At 43.5% G+C, this 15,837-nt stretch overlaps 1 non-coding gene across 1 annotated transcript; it reads left to right on the top strand.

Moving 5' to 3' along the window:
• The first annotated feature begins 806 nt into the window (after nucleotides 1-806).
• TRNAY-AUA (transfer RNA tyrosine (anticodon AUA)) lies at nucleotides 807-878 on the top strand. Its single transcript has one exon. It is a non-coding gene; the product is annotated as a tRNA-Tyr (tRNA).
• Nucleotides 879-15,837: the final 14,959 nt, after the last annotated feature.

Raw genomic sequence — 15,837 nt, 5'->3', positions numbered from 1 at the left:
CATATTAAAAAGCAAAGACATTACTTTGCCAATAAGGGTCTGTCTAGTCAATCTATGGTTTTTCTAGTAGTCATGTATGGATGTAAGAGTTGGACTATAAAGTTGAGAATGGATGCTTTTGAACTGCAGTGTTGGAGAAGACTCTTGCGAGTCCCTTGGACTGCAAGGAGGTCCAACCAGTCCATCCTGAAGGAAATCAGTCCTGAATATTTATTGCAAAGACTGATGCTGAAGCTGAAGTTCCAATACTTTGGCTACCTGATGCGAATAACTGACTCATTTGAAAATAGCCTGATGCTGAGAAACATTGAAAGCAGGAGAAGGAGACGACAGAGGATGAGATGGTTGGATGGCATCACTGACTCGATAGATGTGAGTTTGAGTAGCTCTGGGAGTTGGTGATGGACAGGGAAACCTTACCGCCATCTGTAGGGTCACAAAGAGTCAGACACGACCGAGCAACTGAACTGAACAGAAAATGTTCTAAGCTTTAGCTGTATCATTAATATTTCCTTATAAGACATTAGAATAGAAAAACAGAATCAATGGCATCTATAGAACAATGGAAGCTGAAATTCCACTTAGAGAAAAACTTATAAAAAGGTAATCTTTAATACCAAAGATACAGGTATAAACAGGGAACAGGAAGCAGAATGGAATATGGATCCACAGGTCTTTAGCCAAAGCCTTAAGTTCAAACTTGGCCCATAGGAAACTTTGGACTGCAGTCTCTAGGCTGACATTCTATTACTACAGTCATCTATAGGGGTTAGATAAAACGTTACCACCCTCACCCTCTAAAGACTTCCCTAGTGGCTCAGACGGTAAAGCGTCTGCCTATAATGCAGAAGACCCAGGTTCAATCCCTGGGTTGGGAAGATCTCCTGGAGAAGGAAATGGCAACCCACTCTACTATTCTTGCCTGGTAGGCTACTGTCCATGGGGTCGCAAAGAGTCAGACGTGACTAAGTGATTTCACCTTCACTTTTCAACCTCTAAAGGTACTGAGGTGCCCAGAGCCAATATATGTTGCTTGCATTATTGGTACATATATAAGGTACACCTTTTCATGACCCAAGTTCAGGCTTTCTAGTATGAAAGAACACAAATGCCAGACTTTAGGGTGTTCAGGCAATTAAATTATCTGCTCTTAAGTCCTTCACAAGGTCCAGTAAGACATAGCTCTCCTGGATAGAGAATTTTGCTTCACTTCCTGACACTGACTGACTTGAGGAGGGCATGGCAACCCACTCTGGTATTCTTGCCTAGAGAATTCCATGGACAGAGGAGCCTGGCGGGTCAGAGTCTATAGGGTTGCAAAGAGATGACTGAAGTGACTTAGCACATACTGACACTGCCTGTACCCTAAACACAGTTGCCTCACAGTAGCAGGGAACTCGGCAGCAGATTCTGACTGGAATCTGCCTCACTCTTCATTCTAGCTGATTTCCTGTGATTCAGAAGTAGCAATAGGATCTGTTTTTGATTCTTCAAGCTGAAACACCACTGGCAGCCGAAGTTGCTAATTTACATGCACCTGGATTGTTATCCAGCAGAAGGTCAACTTTTGAAGCCAATCATGTGGAGTATTTCCCATATCCAGGGCCTCGTCTTGCCAGAAGCTACTCAAGTACCACAGACTACTGCCCAGAGCCGCCTGGATGCCTAGGAGACAAAGCGCGCTTAGGAGAAGATCCTAAAGGCGGGCCTGCAACCTAGTCAGACTGGACCTGTGCATCACGGTGTTATGAGAGCTGATTACCTTCTCTGCAAAATCCTGGGACTCTTATTGACTCTGGATAGAGTCCTACAATTTGTTACATAAATTTATGATCCCAAATCCAAGCTGAGACTGTTAATATTCTTATAGCAATGGCATCAGCCCCAGGTTACCAAGTTTTAAGAGGACTGGAGAAGGAAATTGGTCAGAAAGGATCATATAAGTGATATAAGGTCTCAATTTGGCAGTGTGATAGTCAGAAACCTGTATTTAGACACTTAAGCTACTGTCTAGTCTAAGATTAACTGTGAAAAAGGTCACAACTATTGGCAGAACATTTCCTAGTAATAACTGGGGAGCAAGTGTTCACAAGAACACTGTTTAGCACAATGGGATGAGGGGAGGAAAACAATTCTACACAGGATAATTCAGCAGCTTGCCAAAACCAAGGACAGGAAGAAGGACTGAGGAACAGAAGTGACATTCTGTAGGCACACCTCACACATTATCCAAACACCTCACTGTATACTAGTGACCCCAAGAGTGGGAAGAGTATAGGTAAGCTTTAATGGCCTTTGAAAGGAGGGATACAATTTCTGGTACAAGAATATCTGAGGATAGATGATTTTGACCTCTTAAAAAGCAGATCCTAGAGACTGAGTGGAGCCACTGTAGGGAGACTGAAGCTGGAAACTTATGTCTTAAACAGGGAAATAGTAAACCGAAAGATGCAGGGGCTAGAGGAGAGTTATAAGAAAATATGAACATTGACCTCTCTCCTTCAGGACTGCCTGAGAATGAAAGTAATAGAAGAAAGTTTCCTGAAGCTAAGGAATTATTTGAGAGGACAATCCAGGAAGGAATGATAAAGTATCTCCAGCAAAAAGTATATTTACAATGAAATATTGACTTTTCAGCACCTGGTATTCAAAAATACGAGCTGGAAGACAACCAAACCAATTCCAAGTAGTGGAAACTGATAGCTGTGAGTTACCTGATCTGCTAAGAGCTGGGCTCATCACTAAAGAAGTCCTGCAGCTCATCTAGGTTGTAGGCCACCCTCCTCTGACCCTTATGCCCTCAGATCAACTGGAGTCTGAGGTGTGTGTTGGAGAGAGGATGCTAATGGAGCCTCTGCCAAGCCCCAAGACACATGTCATCTTCCTGACTAATAGATGTGCTCTGTTTGAAAAGCCACTTCAGAGTTGCTGCTGGGCCTCTACAGACTCTGATACACCATCTAATTATGCAACATTAGCAGCCCATCAAGAACTGCAAACCTGATGATCCAAGCAGCCATAAAGGTTGGATATGAATAGAAATCCTTAGGTAGCAACAGAACACACTGATCAGCTCTGCTCAGGTAAGAAGTTAGTACAAACTGGGCTCTTCCGGCAGCAGAAAGTTACAGTTGCATGAAGTTTATTAGGGGCCAACACCTGTGATGTAAGAGAGAAGGAAGATGGATTGGGAATAGAATGCTGTCAGGCTAGCAGAGAATATTAGGTTAGCATAGTGGTCTAGTAGAAAGCTCCACAGCCTGCTATCTGAGTTCTGCCTAGGGCGACAATGGTACCATGGTGCACCATCACCATACTGAGTCACTGTCTGGGCTTTGTCCTGAGAGGGATGTATCCTTGGCCATCACCACTGTGCCCACTCATCTGCTAGAAGCCTGTCAACATGAGCCCCCTAAGTAACTGAGAGGTTGGTGTATAATACCCCAGCTCCTTTTACACCTCAGCTATGAGAATTCCTAAGGCAATGGCATCCTACTCCAGTACTCTTGCCTGGAAAACCCCATGGCCCAAGGAGCCTGGTAGGCTCCAGTCCATGGGGTTGCGAAGAGTCGGACACGACTGAGTGACCTCACTTTCACTTTTCACTTTCATGCATTGGAGAAGGAAATGGCAACCCACTCCAGTGCTCTTGCCTGGAGAATCCCAGGGACGGCGGAGCCTGGTGGGCTGCCGTCTATGGGGTCACACAGAGTCGGACATGACTGAAGTGACTTAGCAGCAGCAGGTGTCTTTTAAACCATTTCTCCATTTGCTCAGGTTAGTTTCCAGTAGTGATGGGCAGAGTACACCGATACTAGATGCCTGCCTCTCTACCTTTTCCTTCCCTATTATACCAGCTTTCTCACATCTCTCAAATAAAGTACTTAAAATCAAAATTACATCTTTCAGGTCCACTTATAGAGTAAGTATCATATGGTTTCTTCTATATGACGGGAATAGGGCAAACCTTCCCTCTTCAGAAAAATGTGAGAACAAAGACTTTCCTCCAACTTCAAAGTGGTCCTAGTTTTCCAGCCAATGTTCCTGTGTGCACTCATGAAAACTCAATCTAACATTTGCCAGTCTATTATTGCCTGATGCATTGCTATCGCCTGCCCTAATGGGTACTACCATTTACAAGACTGCATTCTTCCAAGTCTACAAAAAGTGGTGACCCAAACAAAGCCCTAGACAGCACAAAAGGAAAGTGAAAACAAAAGGAGGACCACTGAGTTTCTTGTAAAGGTCTTTGAGGTCTATAGGCAACACATCAAAATATATCCTGCGACACCAAACACTTTAGATGACATTGAATATTCAAGGTGCCCCTGACAAACAGAGGGGTTACACAAGAGAGAAGGGGCCCCCAGGAAAGCCTAAGTCTCAACCGACTGAAATTGTCTTTAAAACTTTTTAATAACAGAACATATTCAGGAGGAAATGAGAGGAAGAAAAGAAAGCAGGGTGCTCTGCAGCCAAGCTTCATTAGGTAGATACAGGAAACTTCTCTTAGCATTCTTACTCTTAGGTAGGAGTAAGAAAAGCTCACACATTTGGGGCTAAAATTAACTGTCAGAAGGAAGCACAAACAGAAAATTGGTTGGAGTCAGGGGAGGATGACACAAGTGGCCTGGTTGTCATTGCTATCATCTCTAAGCCAGCTACCACTTTTTGAAAAAGGACCTACCAATTGTAGTAACTGCATGCCTTCAGAAGTTGGCCTGGGGTACTGCTTCACTGCAGGAAAAGATACAAGAATGATAACAACCTATGGCTCATTGTGGGGCAGGTGCCAGGCTGCGATGAAAGCAATCAATTCCAAGGCACCAGTGGCCTCATCCCAAGAGGCTGACTCTTTGAGAGGCATGTTAGAGGCATTTGAGGAAGATCAGAGTATTAAGAACTGCTAGAAGAACCCAGATGCAGAGCTGTGAAACTGATAGGTAACCACAGTTCTCTAACTCCTGGTCAGGTACCCAGATGTCTGATTTCGGAGTGATTCCCTCTATTCTGCCAGCTCTCATGCATCTTCTCCACCTTAGTCTGAGTCACATCTTCCAAAGAGGAAAGCCATGATCAAACTTCCAGCTAGTGATCAAAATTCCATCTAGTCTGTAGTTGATCTCCTTGAGTAACTAAACTTCCCTCTCAAAGAAAAATAATATAGGCATGCCTCACTCCAGTCTCTTGGGAAACTGCAGGTGAATGGGGAATTTACAGAACTTCTGAGTTGTCTGCTCATGACACGAAATGTCCAACAAGGAATTCACTTTTAAGAGAGCACATCCTTCTGAGCTCCCATTTTTCATGGCTAAGTTATTGGCATCAGCAGCTCATCTGGGGCTGACTCAAACTTTGTACAGTACCTGCAGAAATTATTCACTGCCAGATACAGACCCTTAGGAAATTCTTATTTGCTGCACTCATGTGGGGAAAAAAAAGCTTTCCAAAATGGGCAATGTTAATTCCATTCCCCCCTTGCAGCCCTCTAGGTTGCAGTCTCCAAAGTTGTGCAACATTTACCAACCCATGAAAATGAAAAAAATGTGTTTTTTCATAATACCACTTGAACACAATATTCTTTAGGCTCTGGATAAAAACGACCTTAAAATGGATCCTTGAGTTGTAATGTAATTTTATAATTAGATTTAAATGAAATATTTTTTGCCCCAATTTTCTTATATATAATATGTTATGTTCTTGTAACTGGAATAAATCTTTGCAATGAAAAGCCTATGGTCCAACAAGAAGGAAAGACAAATCTGTTTTGCCAGATTCTAATGAAAAAGGGGGAGACTTGCTGTTAATTCATTTGAACTCTCCAACTGCTCCTCCTCCAGCCCCATATGGTGGCCTTGCTGAATACCCAACATAACCTCAGGCTTGGACTCCCTAGCCTGAGGGTCCAGAAATAGGAATGGTCTCTTCTTATCCCTGTAAGGTTCTCAATTTGGCCAAGGAGCTACTGAAATACAGAGAAGGCAATGGCAATCCACTCCAGTACTCTTGCCTGGAAAATCCCATGAATGGAGGAGCCTGGTAGGCTGCAGTCCATGGGGTCGCTAAGACTCCAACATGACTGAGCGACTTCACTTTCACTTTTCACTTTCATGCCTTGGAGAAGGAAATGTCAACCCACTCCAGTATTCTTGCCTGGAGAATCCCAGGGACAGGGGAGCCTGGTAGGCTGCCATCTATGGGGTCGCACAGAGTCGGACACGACTGAAGTGACTTAGCAGCAGCAGCGGCTACCTGAAATGAGGCAGAGCATTATCTACTGAAGAAAGTCCCATCAGAGACATGAACTCAGACTGGGCAGCTGACAGAATTGTTTTGTTTCCATACCCTTTTCAACTTCAGATTTATTGAATCAGAAGAATACGCCAACTTGTCAACATGACCCGAAGGATAAAAATGTCTTTTTAACCACACCCCAATGTGGACAGATGTTAAGATTTGTTATGTTCCCTCCTTGTTTCAGAAAAAAAAAAAAAAAGCAGCTAGCAGGGAGGCAGATTGATTTCAGGAAGATAGAGCTGTGCCTGCTGCAGCCTGCACCAAGGAGATATCAACGGTGGACCCTATCTTAAAAATGCAGAAGGTAGACCAAAGTTTAAACATTTACAAGGCTGTATTCTTTCAAGGCTACAAAAAGGGGTGGCCTAAATTAAGAAGCCCTAGAAAGTAAAGAAAAAGGAAACAAAAACCAAAGGAGGATCATTGAGTTTCTTGAAAGGGTCTTTGAGGCCCATAGGAAACACACCGAAATATATATTGCGACCCCACAGAACTTCAAGATGATGTTCAATATTCACAGTGCCCCTCACATTTCAGAGGACGAGAGAGAAGGGGTCCTGGAGAAGCCTATGTGTCAAACCAGTTAAAAGTGCTTTTAAAGTTTTTAATCATGGGCCACATTCGGTAGAAAAAGGGAAGAAGGAAAGATGAAATAACAGGCTGCTCTGCTGGTTGCTACCTGGACACATGGAAGAGCTGGACCAAACTGAGGTCCAGGAAAAGACCAAACTGAGGGTTACAGGAAGAGACCCTGTGCCCAAGCTTCACTCACAAGCTGTACCCAGCAGTTGGAGGGGGTAGGGGGAGAAACTGTCGTTGTGCTAATTGCAGACAGTCTCACTGGAATAGTGTGTCTTATCCTGAGTGAGGCTCTTGAAAGTGAAGGCGGCCTACAGTAGAAACTTCGCATGCTTGAGCTCCCTGAAAATGCCAGTGACAAGGAATAATGGGGGCCAGGGTGCCTTTAAATCTGAGTTCATTCAGTATTCCCCCTAAGAGCACAGGGTGACTAGTGAGGTTTGGAAATCTACTCTTGGCTTTCTGATCAATATGGGGGTCACCTAAGCTGTCCTAGATAATTCAAGAAGATCAGCCCTGGGTGTTCTTTGGAAGGAATGATGCTAAAGCTGAAACTCCAGTACTTTGGCCACCTCATGCGAAGAGTTGACTCATTGGAAAAGACTCTGATGCTGGGAGGGATTGGGGGTGGGAGGAGAAGGGGACAACAGAGGATGAGATGGCTGGATGGCATCACTGACTTGATGGATGTGATTTTGAGTGAACTCCGGGAGTTGGTGATGGACAGGGAGGCCTGGTGTGCTGCAATTCATGGGGTCACAACGATTCAGACACGACTGAACTGAACGGATTACAACAGTTCTTACCCCATAAGCTAACAATAAGAAGTGTGCCAAAGACCAAACATTTTCATACTGATTATACAGTTAAGTACCAACCAGGAGCTTCCCTGATAGCTCAGCTGGTAAAGAATCTGCCCCCAGTGAAGGAGACCCCAGTTCAATTTCTAGTTTGGGAAGATCCACTGGAGAAGGGAAAGGCTACCTACTCTAGTATTCTCAGGCTTCCCTGGTGGCTCAGATGGTAAAGAATCTGTCTGCAATGTGGGAGACAGGGGATTGATCCCTGGGTTGGGAAGATCCCGAGAGAAGGGAATGGCTACCCACTCCAGTATTCTGGCCTGGAGAATTCCATGGACTGTATAGTTCATGGGATCACAAAGAGTCAGACATGACTGAGTGACTTTCACTTTCACCAATCCGGGAAACGACCAGTGGGGTGGTCTGGACAGTGAGGTGGGGCCAGGACTCCATTGATTATCTGGCCCAACATGTAACTTCTTTAACAGGGGTGCTCCAATTATACTCTGGATCTCCAGATATCAATGTTGAGTTGGGACCTGTGTCTCAGTCATAAAATATTTGGAAAAAGACAACAGCACTGATGCCCCAGCTACATAGAATTTGGCCCTTTGGAGAAGTGAGAAATCATAACCATGTACACTTGCTATATACCTGGCATGAATCATGTACCTGGCATCACCAACTCAATGGAAATGAGTTTGAGCAAGCTCCAGGAGATGGTGAAGGACAGGGAAGCTTGGCATGCTGCTTTCCATGGGGTCACAGAGTTAGAGATGACTTAACTGAACAACAGCAACACTTGCCATAGTGTTGTAGTCTTTCGTCCAGGGCATGCTCATGTTCTCTAGTCCTGATTTCTAAGTCTGAAATGAGGCTCACATCTGGAAACCTGGCAAGAAATCATGCCTATTATGACAGCCCTGAGCCTCATCCATATCTGACTTCTGGTTGTATATGTTGAGCCATGTCTTTAGTATGTTCAGCCACGTCTTTAGTAGCCTGTCTTGCCCTTAAGAAAACAGCTAATAGAACAAGGCATCCCCTTTTCCCTGGTCAGCCCTGTTCAGGTGGTTGAGCACTGCCACCTAGTTTATATTATTCTTGATGATGCCATACTCCTCATTGCCTTTGAAGAATCTAGATTTGTAATATATTTATTTTTCAGCCCAAGCCTACAGAGAATTTCTGATTCTGGTCCCCTCCCATCAGTATATTTCTTACTGCTTTAGTAATGAGCCTGTCCACTGGGTCTTTCTCGGGAGAGTCATCTGGTGGGTTTTCTATCCCTGCATGCCAGCATCCCTGCTTTTTTTTTCTTTTTTAACTTCATAGTCTAGAGCTTTAACTGATGCTGGGAGGCTTCTCTGCTAATTCCTGTTATCAGCCATTTATCACAAGATCTGTTAACCACCTCCTCTTAGGATTTTGTAATGCTCACAAGACCAAGAGGGAGTCTGAATTCATGATATGCAACCTGATGTCAGGGCCTTTCAAGACAATTTGGTCCTTTCAATGGATAGACTGAAGTACAGATAAACATCTGAAGTCAAGATATTTCATGATAAAACTGAAGTGTGGCTCTCAAACAATGGCCCATGCATTCTATTATGGAAGTCAAGAGCAGATTTAATTTTTTAACACAACTCCTACCAAGATTATAGAAGTGTGTTCTCAGATGTTGGATTAAAAAAAAAAAAAAGGTAAGATGGAGAAAGGCTAGGTTTCATCTCAATTGGTCACAATGCTCCAAATTTCATGTTTTCCTGTCTGCTTAATGAAAATTTGAACTAGGATAGCTTTTGCTAGCCAGCCTCACAAATCAGAGTCTGAAACATTACCTAATCAAGGAATAAAAGGCCTGTGGGACCATTCAGTAGCTTGTTTCCTCCAGGCACAGCCTAGTAGCTGGACTTGTCAAATGTGTTAAACAGTTCAGTTGGTAGAGAATCCTCCTGCAGTGCAGGAGATTCAGGTTCAATCCCTGGGTGGGGAAGATCCCCCATAGAAGGAAATGGCAACCCACTCCAATATTCTTGCCTGGAAAATCCCATGGACAGAGGAGGCTGTTGGGCTATAGTCCATGGGACTGCAAAGAGTATGACACGAGTTAGCAAATAGTAAGGCAGGTAAACTAAGATCATGGCATCTGGTACCATCACTTTATGGCAAATAGATGGGGAAACAGTGGAAACAGTGACAGACTTTATTTTTATGGGGCTCCAAAAATCACTGCAGATGGTGACTGTAGCCATGAAATGAAAAAACGCTTGCTCCTTGGAAGAGAAGTTATGACCAACCCAGAGAGCATATTGCAAAGCAGAGACATTACTTGCCAACAAAGGTCCACCTAGTTAAGGCTATGGTTTTTCCAGTAGTCATGTACAGATGTGAGAGTTGGACTATACAGAAAGCTGAGCGCCAAAGAATTGATGCTTTTGAACTATGGTGTTGGAGAAGACTCTTGAGAGTCCCTTGGACTACAAGGAGATCAAACCAGTCCATCCTAAAGGAAATCAGCCCTGAATATTCATTGGAAGGACTGATGCTGAAGCTGAAACTCCAATTCTTTGGCCACCTGATGTGAACAATGACTCATTTGAAAAGTCCCTGATGCTGGGAAAGATTGAAGGTGGGAGGAGAAGGGGACAGAGGATGAGATAGTTGGATGGCATCACCAACTCAATGGACATGAATTTGGGTAAACTCCGAGAGCTGGTGATGGACAGTAAGGCCTGGTGTGCTGTAGTCCATGGGGTCACAAAGAGTAAGACACGACTGAGCAACTGAACTGAATTGAACATTGACTGAAACTATAATGCTACAAGAAACTTCTGCTGATACCTTTAATTAGGAATATCATGATCTATAAACTTCCTTACCATGGGCTTGTGATAATACCAGATCAAGTATGGCCTGGGTTCACGTTATGTGGACTGATCTCAGGAGCTCTGTCAGCTACCGTGTCCAACTCATCACAGTCAGCCTGTACGAAAAAGTTTTGCTTCTCCAGGAATATTCTGGAAAGGCAAGGACACAGTGTTAACCCTATTTTCTTTGAATAGGGATCATAAATTCCTGGAGTAGGAAGCCAGATATCATCTGTGGCCAGTTTTGGAAGATGACCAGCAGTAGTTAATTAAATTATGGCATGTTATTCTGGAATAAGGATTCTTCTAGTGTGTTTCATGGGACTACTTGGTTACCACATGGTTTCATTTCTTCTGCATAAGTATTTTCATTTCTGAAGATACTTTCCCCATTTTGTTAAATTAAGCTCTCAAATGGTCTTGGTTTGAAAGTGAACTTGGTTTGAAGTTGCTCAGTCGTGTCCAACTCTTTGAGACCCCATGGACTATAGCCTGCCAGGCTCCTCTGTCCATGGGATTTCCCAGGCAAGAACACTGGAGTGGGTTGTCATTTCCTTCTCCAGGGGATCTTCCCGACCCAGGGATCAAACCTGGGTCTCCCACATTGCAGGAAGACTCTTTTACCATTTGAGCTACCAGGGAATCCCTGATCTTGGTTTATCCAGCTGCTAATTAAGAAAATCCTCAGGCCCCCCTGTGTTATGGTTTTCCACAGCTTAAGACAAAGGAACACTTGAATGTTCAGGACCTTCTCTTGAGGAGTCTGCCAGTAAGGAGGGTAGTTATAATCTCCAGTTATCACACCTCTAGGTTGCTTGAAGCATTCACACCAAGATCACTCTCTCCCCAGGCTATTCACAGCTAATGATTATTCATGATGCATCTGGGCCTTTCCTGCTCTTTGAAATCTTATCTACATTTGTATCATGGCCCCATCTTGCAAGGGCTGCACCCAAGGACATCGTGGCTAGCATACATACATGAAATGGTCTAAGACCGTTTTCTAGTTGATTGGGGAATTTTGACAATTCAGGTACTCCTGAAGAGTCACACCGTTTAAGCAAGGCTTGGCAAGGCTGCCTTGGATGCTTTTCTGGAAATATTTATCTTCTAGGTCCAACCTAGAACAGACTGATGGCTCTCTCAGGCTCCCAAGTCTTCTTTCCTATCTCCTTTCATGAAAGCATTTGCCCAAGATCTTTGCACCTTTAATCTCATCTTGGCATCTGGTACTTATAGGATCTGGTGTTATAAAAACTGATGTGCCTACTAAGGTTGAGAAAAATACTACCATTTCTTGCAGAATTCTCAGTTTGTTGTGGAGACATGTTTTACCATTTCTAATTCTTCGATGGTTTAAAACCAGTACTAGTGTTTTCTCCTTAGTTTTATACACCTTCCTACCACTATTGTTTCACACCAATTTGGTTCACTAAAAGGGTAAAATGACATACAGAGAAACATGAGTTTGCTTTGTTTAAAAAAAAACAAACAAACAATGAAATGAACTCTGAATTTCACACCCCTAGTCATAGTGGCCAGCATAGCCTAACAACCTCTTTTGGAAATCAAGAATGGATTTAGGTGTCCAGATAACACAATCCTTTAAATACAGGAGGGTGTTCTCTACTGTTGGTGACACTGCATGGAGGTTGCAACACTGATACTACCTGTGATCTATCTTCCAAGGAGCTTGAAGATAGATGTAATATGCTTGTCACAATGTCAGTGATGGATGTATAATCTTCCAGGCATTTTAGGTTTTGTACAAAGCACCCTCAATATTGCCAGTTCTCATTTTCATGAGGAATGTAAGGTGACTTCAAGGCAGAGGCACAGTTACCAATCTTACCTCTTAGGATGTAACAATGTTTCCCAACTCAGTCTTCAGTAATACCTGTGGTTTTAAAGTTTGGTTGATTCTGTCAATTTTATGTAAACAGAAGCAATGATGGGGGCCAAGTGATTTGCATTCTGGGACTAGTGTGCATCTTTAGACAAGTTTGAAAACAAAGCATAAGTCAGTATCTTTAACACAAAGATATGTTAAAGATACTGATTTTAAAATGGTTGAGGAGAAAAGGCAGGTAGAGTGGCAAGTGAAGTTAGAGGATGTTGTTTGTGATCTGGTCTTCTAGGTAAACTTCCCTACATAATTTTTTAGTTTTAAGAAGTATAAAGCACCTCAGCCAAGACTATGAAATCTTAGGGTATGGATCCTGAAGTTCAGGCAAAGGGAGTGCAACAGTAAAGTTGCCCTGTGTCAGGTCCTCAGTGTGTGCCTTTATATTGGGGTTCCTTCCCCCCTTCTTTAAACTACATGCACTTGTATCCTTGTTTCAAGCTCTGCTCCTGTAGGAGGACTCAGACTAAGGTAATCAGTTTGAAATACTAAGTGTGATCATTGGTCTTTGAGGAAAGTGATTATAGACAGGCTAGTGTGATTATAGACAGGCTAGTGTCTTCTATTCTGCCCAGTTATAGGAAGATGTTATAATTCTTTTACGTGAACTTTCTGGCCATAGAGGCAAGTCATCCAGGCTGATTACAGAAACATTCCTTCCACTGCCATCAGTAACCCAGGTCCAGCTTTAAAAATCAGCTCTCAGTCTTTGGACCCATCCTGAATGAGTCACGGGATGGGATGTTATAGATTACAGATCCAGTTGGTACACACAGCCCACCAGAAATGATGCAAAGCCAAGAGTCTTTCTATATATTGTGTATGTATATATTGACCCAAGTTAAAATCGTTTACCAATTTTTCTAAATTACTAGTATATAAAAGTACCCAGAAGTGTGATATTACCATGTTTGCCTACTTCACTTGCAGACTTCACCTCCAGAGAGAATTTTTACCATGCCCTAGTAGTGATGCAATGGCACCCTACTCCAGTACTCTTGCCTGGAAAATCCCATGGATGGAGGAGCCTGGTAGGCTGCAGTCCATGGGGTCGCGAAGAATCAGACACGACTGAGCGACTTCCCTTCTCACTTTTATGCATTGGAGAAGGAAATGGCAACCCACTCCAATGTTCTTGCCTGGAGAATCCCAGGGACGGGGGAGCCTGATGGACTGCTGTGTATGGGGTCGCACAGAGTCGGACATGACTGAAGCAACTTAGCAGCAGCAGCAGCAGCAGTGATGCCATGAGGCCTTCAGTAGGGGGAGAAAAAAGAGCAAAGACAAAAAACTGCACCCACTGCATGGTGGAAGCTGATGCAGTACAGGATCCTTCCACGAAGGGCTTGTTGCTTCTGGGTGTGGTTTATGTAGCCCGTATCAGCTCCTTCATGGATTGTTTCAGCTGTAGAGGGCCACCTCACGCCTAAGGTCATGTATCTTCCCAGATTGGCCTGTATCTAACTAAACTATGTGGCAAGATAAAGGTATAGCCATATAAACTCAACAAATGAAAAGAGGATTCCAGCTCTAGAGCTTCCCTTGTGAATGTTTGAGGCTTTTTGGGATCTATACCATAGAGTAGAGTAGAAGGAAGCAGGAGTGTGCAGAGGAGGACAGAATGTGGAACAACATTACCCCAAATGTATATGCTTCCTTAATTTAGCTCCCTCAAGAAGGCTAAAATCTTAGTCTATCCCTCAAACTGCCATACCTTAAGGAGTAACTTCATTATCTGTAGTTAAACATATCCTCATATTGTTATCCATAAATCTTTAATATGTGAATTTTTATGTATATTAAGATTCTGATGCCCTATACTACAATCAGGTAGTTGCCACTGTGTTTTTAACTATCCCCACTATCTAGGATTTGGATTAGATTACCTTTCTTGCCTCTTGCCGCTGAAGTTACTTGGATTCATATAGCAAGCAGTTCTCAGGGAAGCTCTACCAAGTCCCATTAGCACACCTTCTCATGGTGTGTGTCTGGCCTTTCTTTTATCACTGCACACTCTAGACCATTTGTGATAGTTAAACTGCAAGGCTCATGTTTGCTAGATGAGTGGCAGCTTTGTGATATAACCGAAGCCTAACTACTGTAACTAAGATTGTGGCATCTGGTCCCATCACTTCATGGGGTAATAGATGGGGAAACAGTGGAAACAGTGTCAGACTTTCATCTTGGGGGGCTCCAAAATCACTGCAGATGGTGATTGCAGCCATGAAATTAAAAGATGCTTGCTCCTTGGAAGAAAAGTTATGACCAATCTAGATAACATAGTCAAAAGCAGAGACATTACTTTCCAACAAAAGTCCGTCTAGTCAAGGTTATGGTTTTTCCAGTGGTCATGTGTGGATGTGAGAGTTGGACTGTGAAGAAAGCTGAGCACCGAAGAATTGATGCTTTTGAACTGTGGTGTTGGAGAAGGCTCTTGAGAGTCCCTTGGACTGCAAGGAAATCCAATCAGTCCATTCTAAAGGAGATCAGCTCTGGGTGTTCATTGGAAGGACTGATGCTAAAGCTGAAACTCCAGTACTTTGGCCAACTCATGCGAAGAGTTGACTCATTGGAAAAGACCCTGATGCTGGGAGGGATTGGGGGCAGGAGGAGAAGGGGACGACAGAGGATGAGATAGCTGGTTGGCATCACCAACTCGATGGACATGAGTTTGAGTGAACTCCGGGAGTTGGGGATGGACAGGGAGGCCTGGCGTGCTACGATTCATGGGGTCGCAAAGAGTTGGACACGACTGAGTGACTGAACTGAAACTGAACTGAACTACTATAATGCCTTAGCACCAGTTTTCCATGGTTACTGTCACACTGGTGATGGATGTAGGTATTTTCCATCTGTGCCATTGGCTGAATGTCAAGGGGAACCTTTCCCTCACATGGAACAACATGACCAATCTTCTACAGATGGGACATTGGCTGTGATACTCAAAGATGCACCAGCTAGATCTTCTCCCTTGAAGGACTTACTGTCCAGCTACAGAGAAGGCACTCAGTAGACAGTCTTTAACCATCAACTCCTCCAGTGTGTGACTATGCTACAGGTTTAACCTGAGGTTAAACGCTTTTAGGAGAGCAATCCATGGCCAGTGACTAAGCAGGAGAGTTTATATGAAAGCTTAACCCTCTTAGTCCAATGAGGAATGACTCCTACAGGTTATTCTAAGTTTAGAGGACCTTCTCTCTGCCAGGTTGGCAGGGACTTTGGGGCTAAACTCTACATTTAGTTTTGGTGGCCTCATGTCCTATTCTAGACCTGTGCCAAGAAATCCTATCTGATTTCTTTGCTCAACTTAACATGCACAGTAGTTTTTGCCAAGTCAGTAGCATTGTCATGGAATGTCCTCTACTGTAGTTTATGTGGCAGCCACAGA

Source organism: Budorcas taxicolor, chromosome 3, assembly GCF_023091745.1.
Source record: "Budorcas taxicolor isolate Tak-1 chromosome 3, Takin1.1, whole genome shotgun sequence".
NCBI classification, from domain to species: Eukaryota; Metazoa; Chordata; class Mammalia; order Artiodactyla; family Bovidae; genus Budorcas; species Budorcas taxicolor.
The sequence above is the reverse complement of the archived record's forward strand: the minus strand, read 5'-3'. Positions and strand labels throughout refer to the sequence as shown.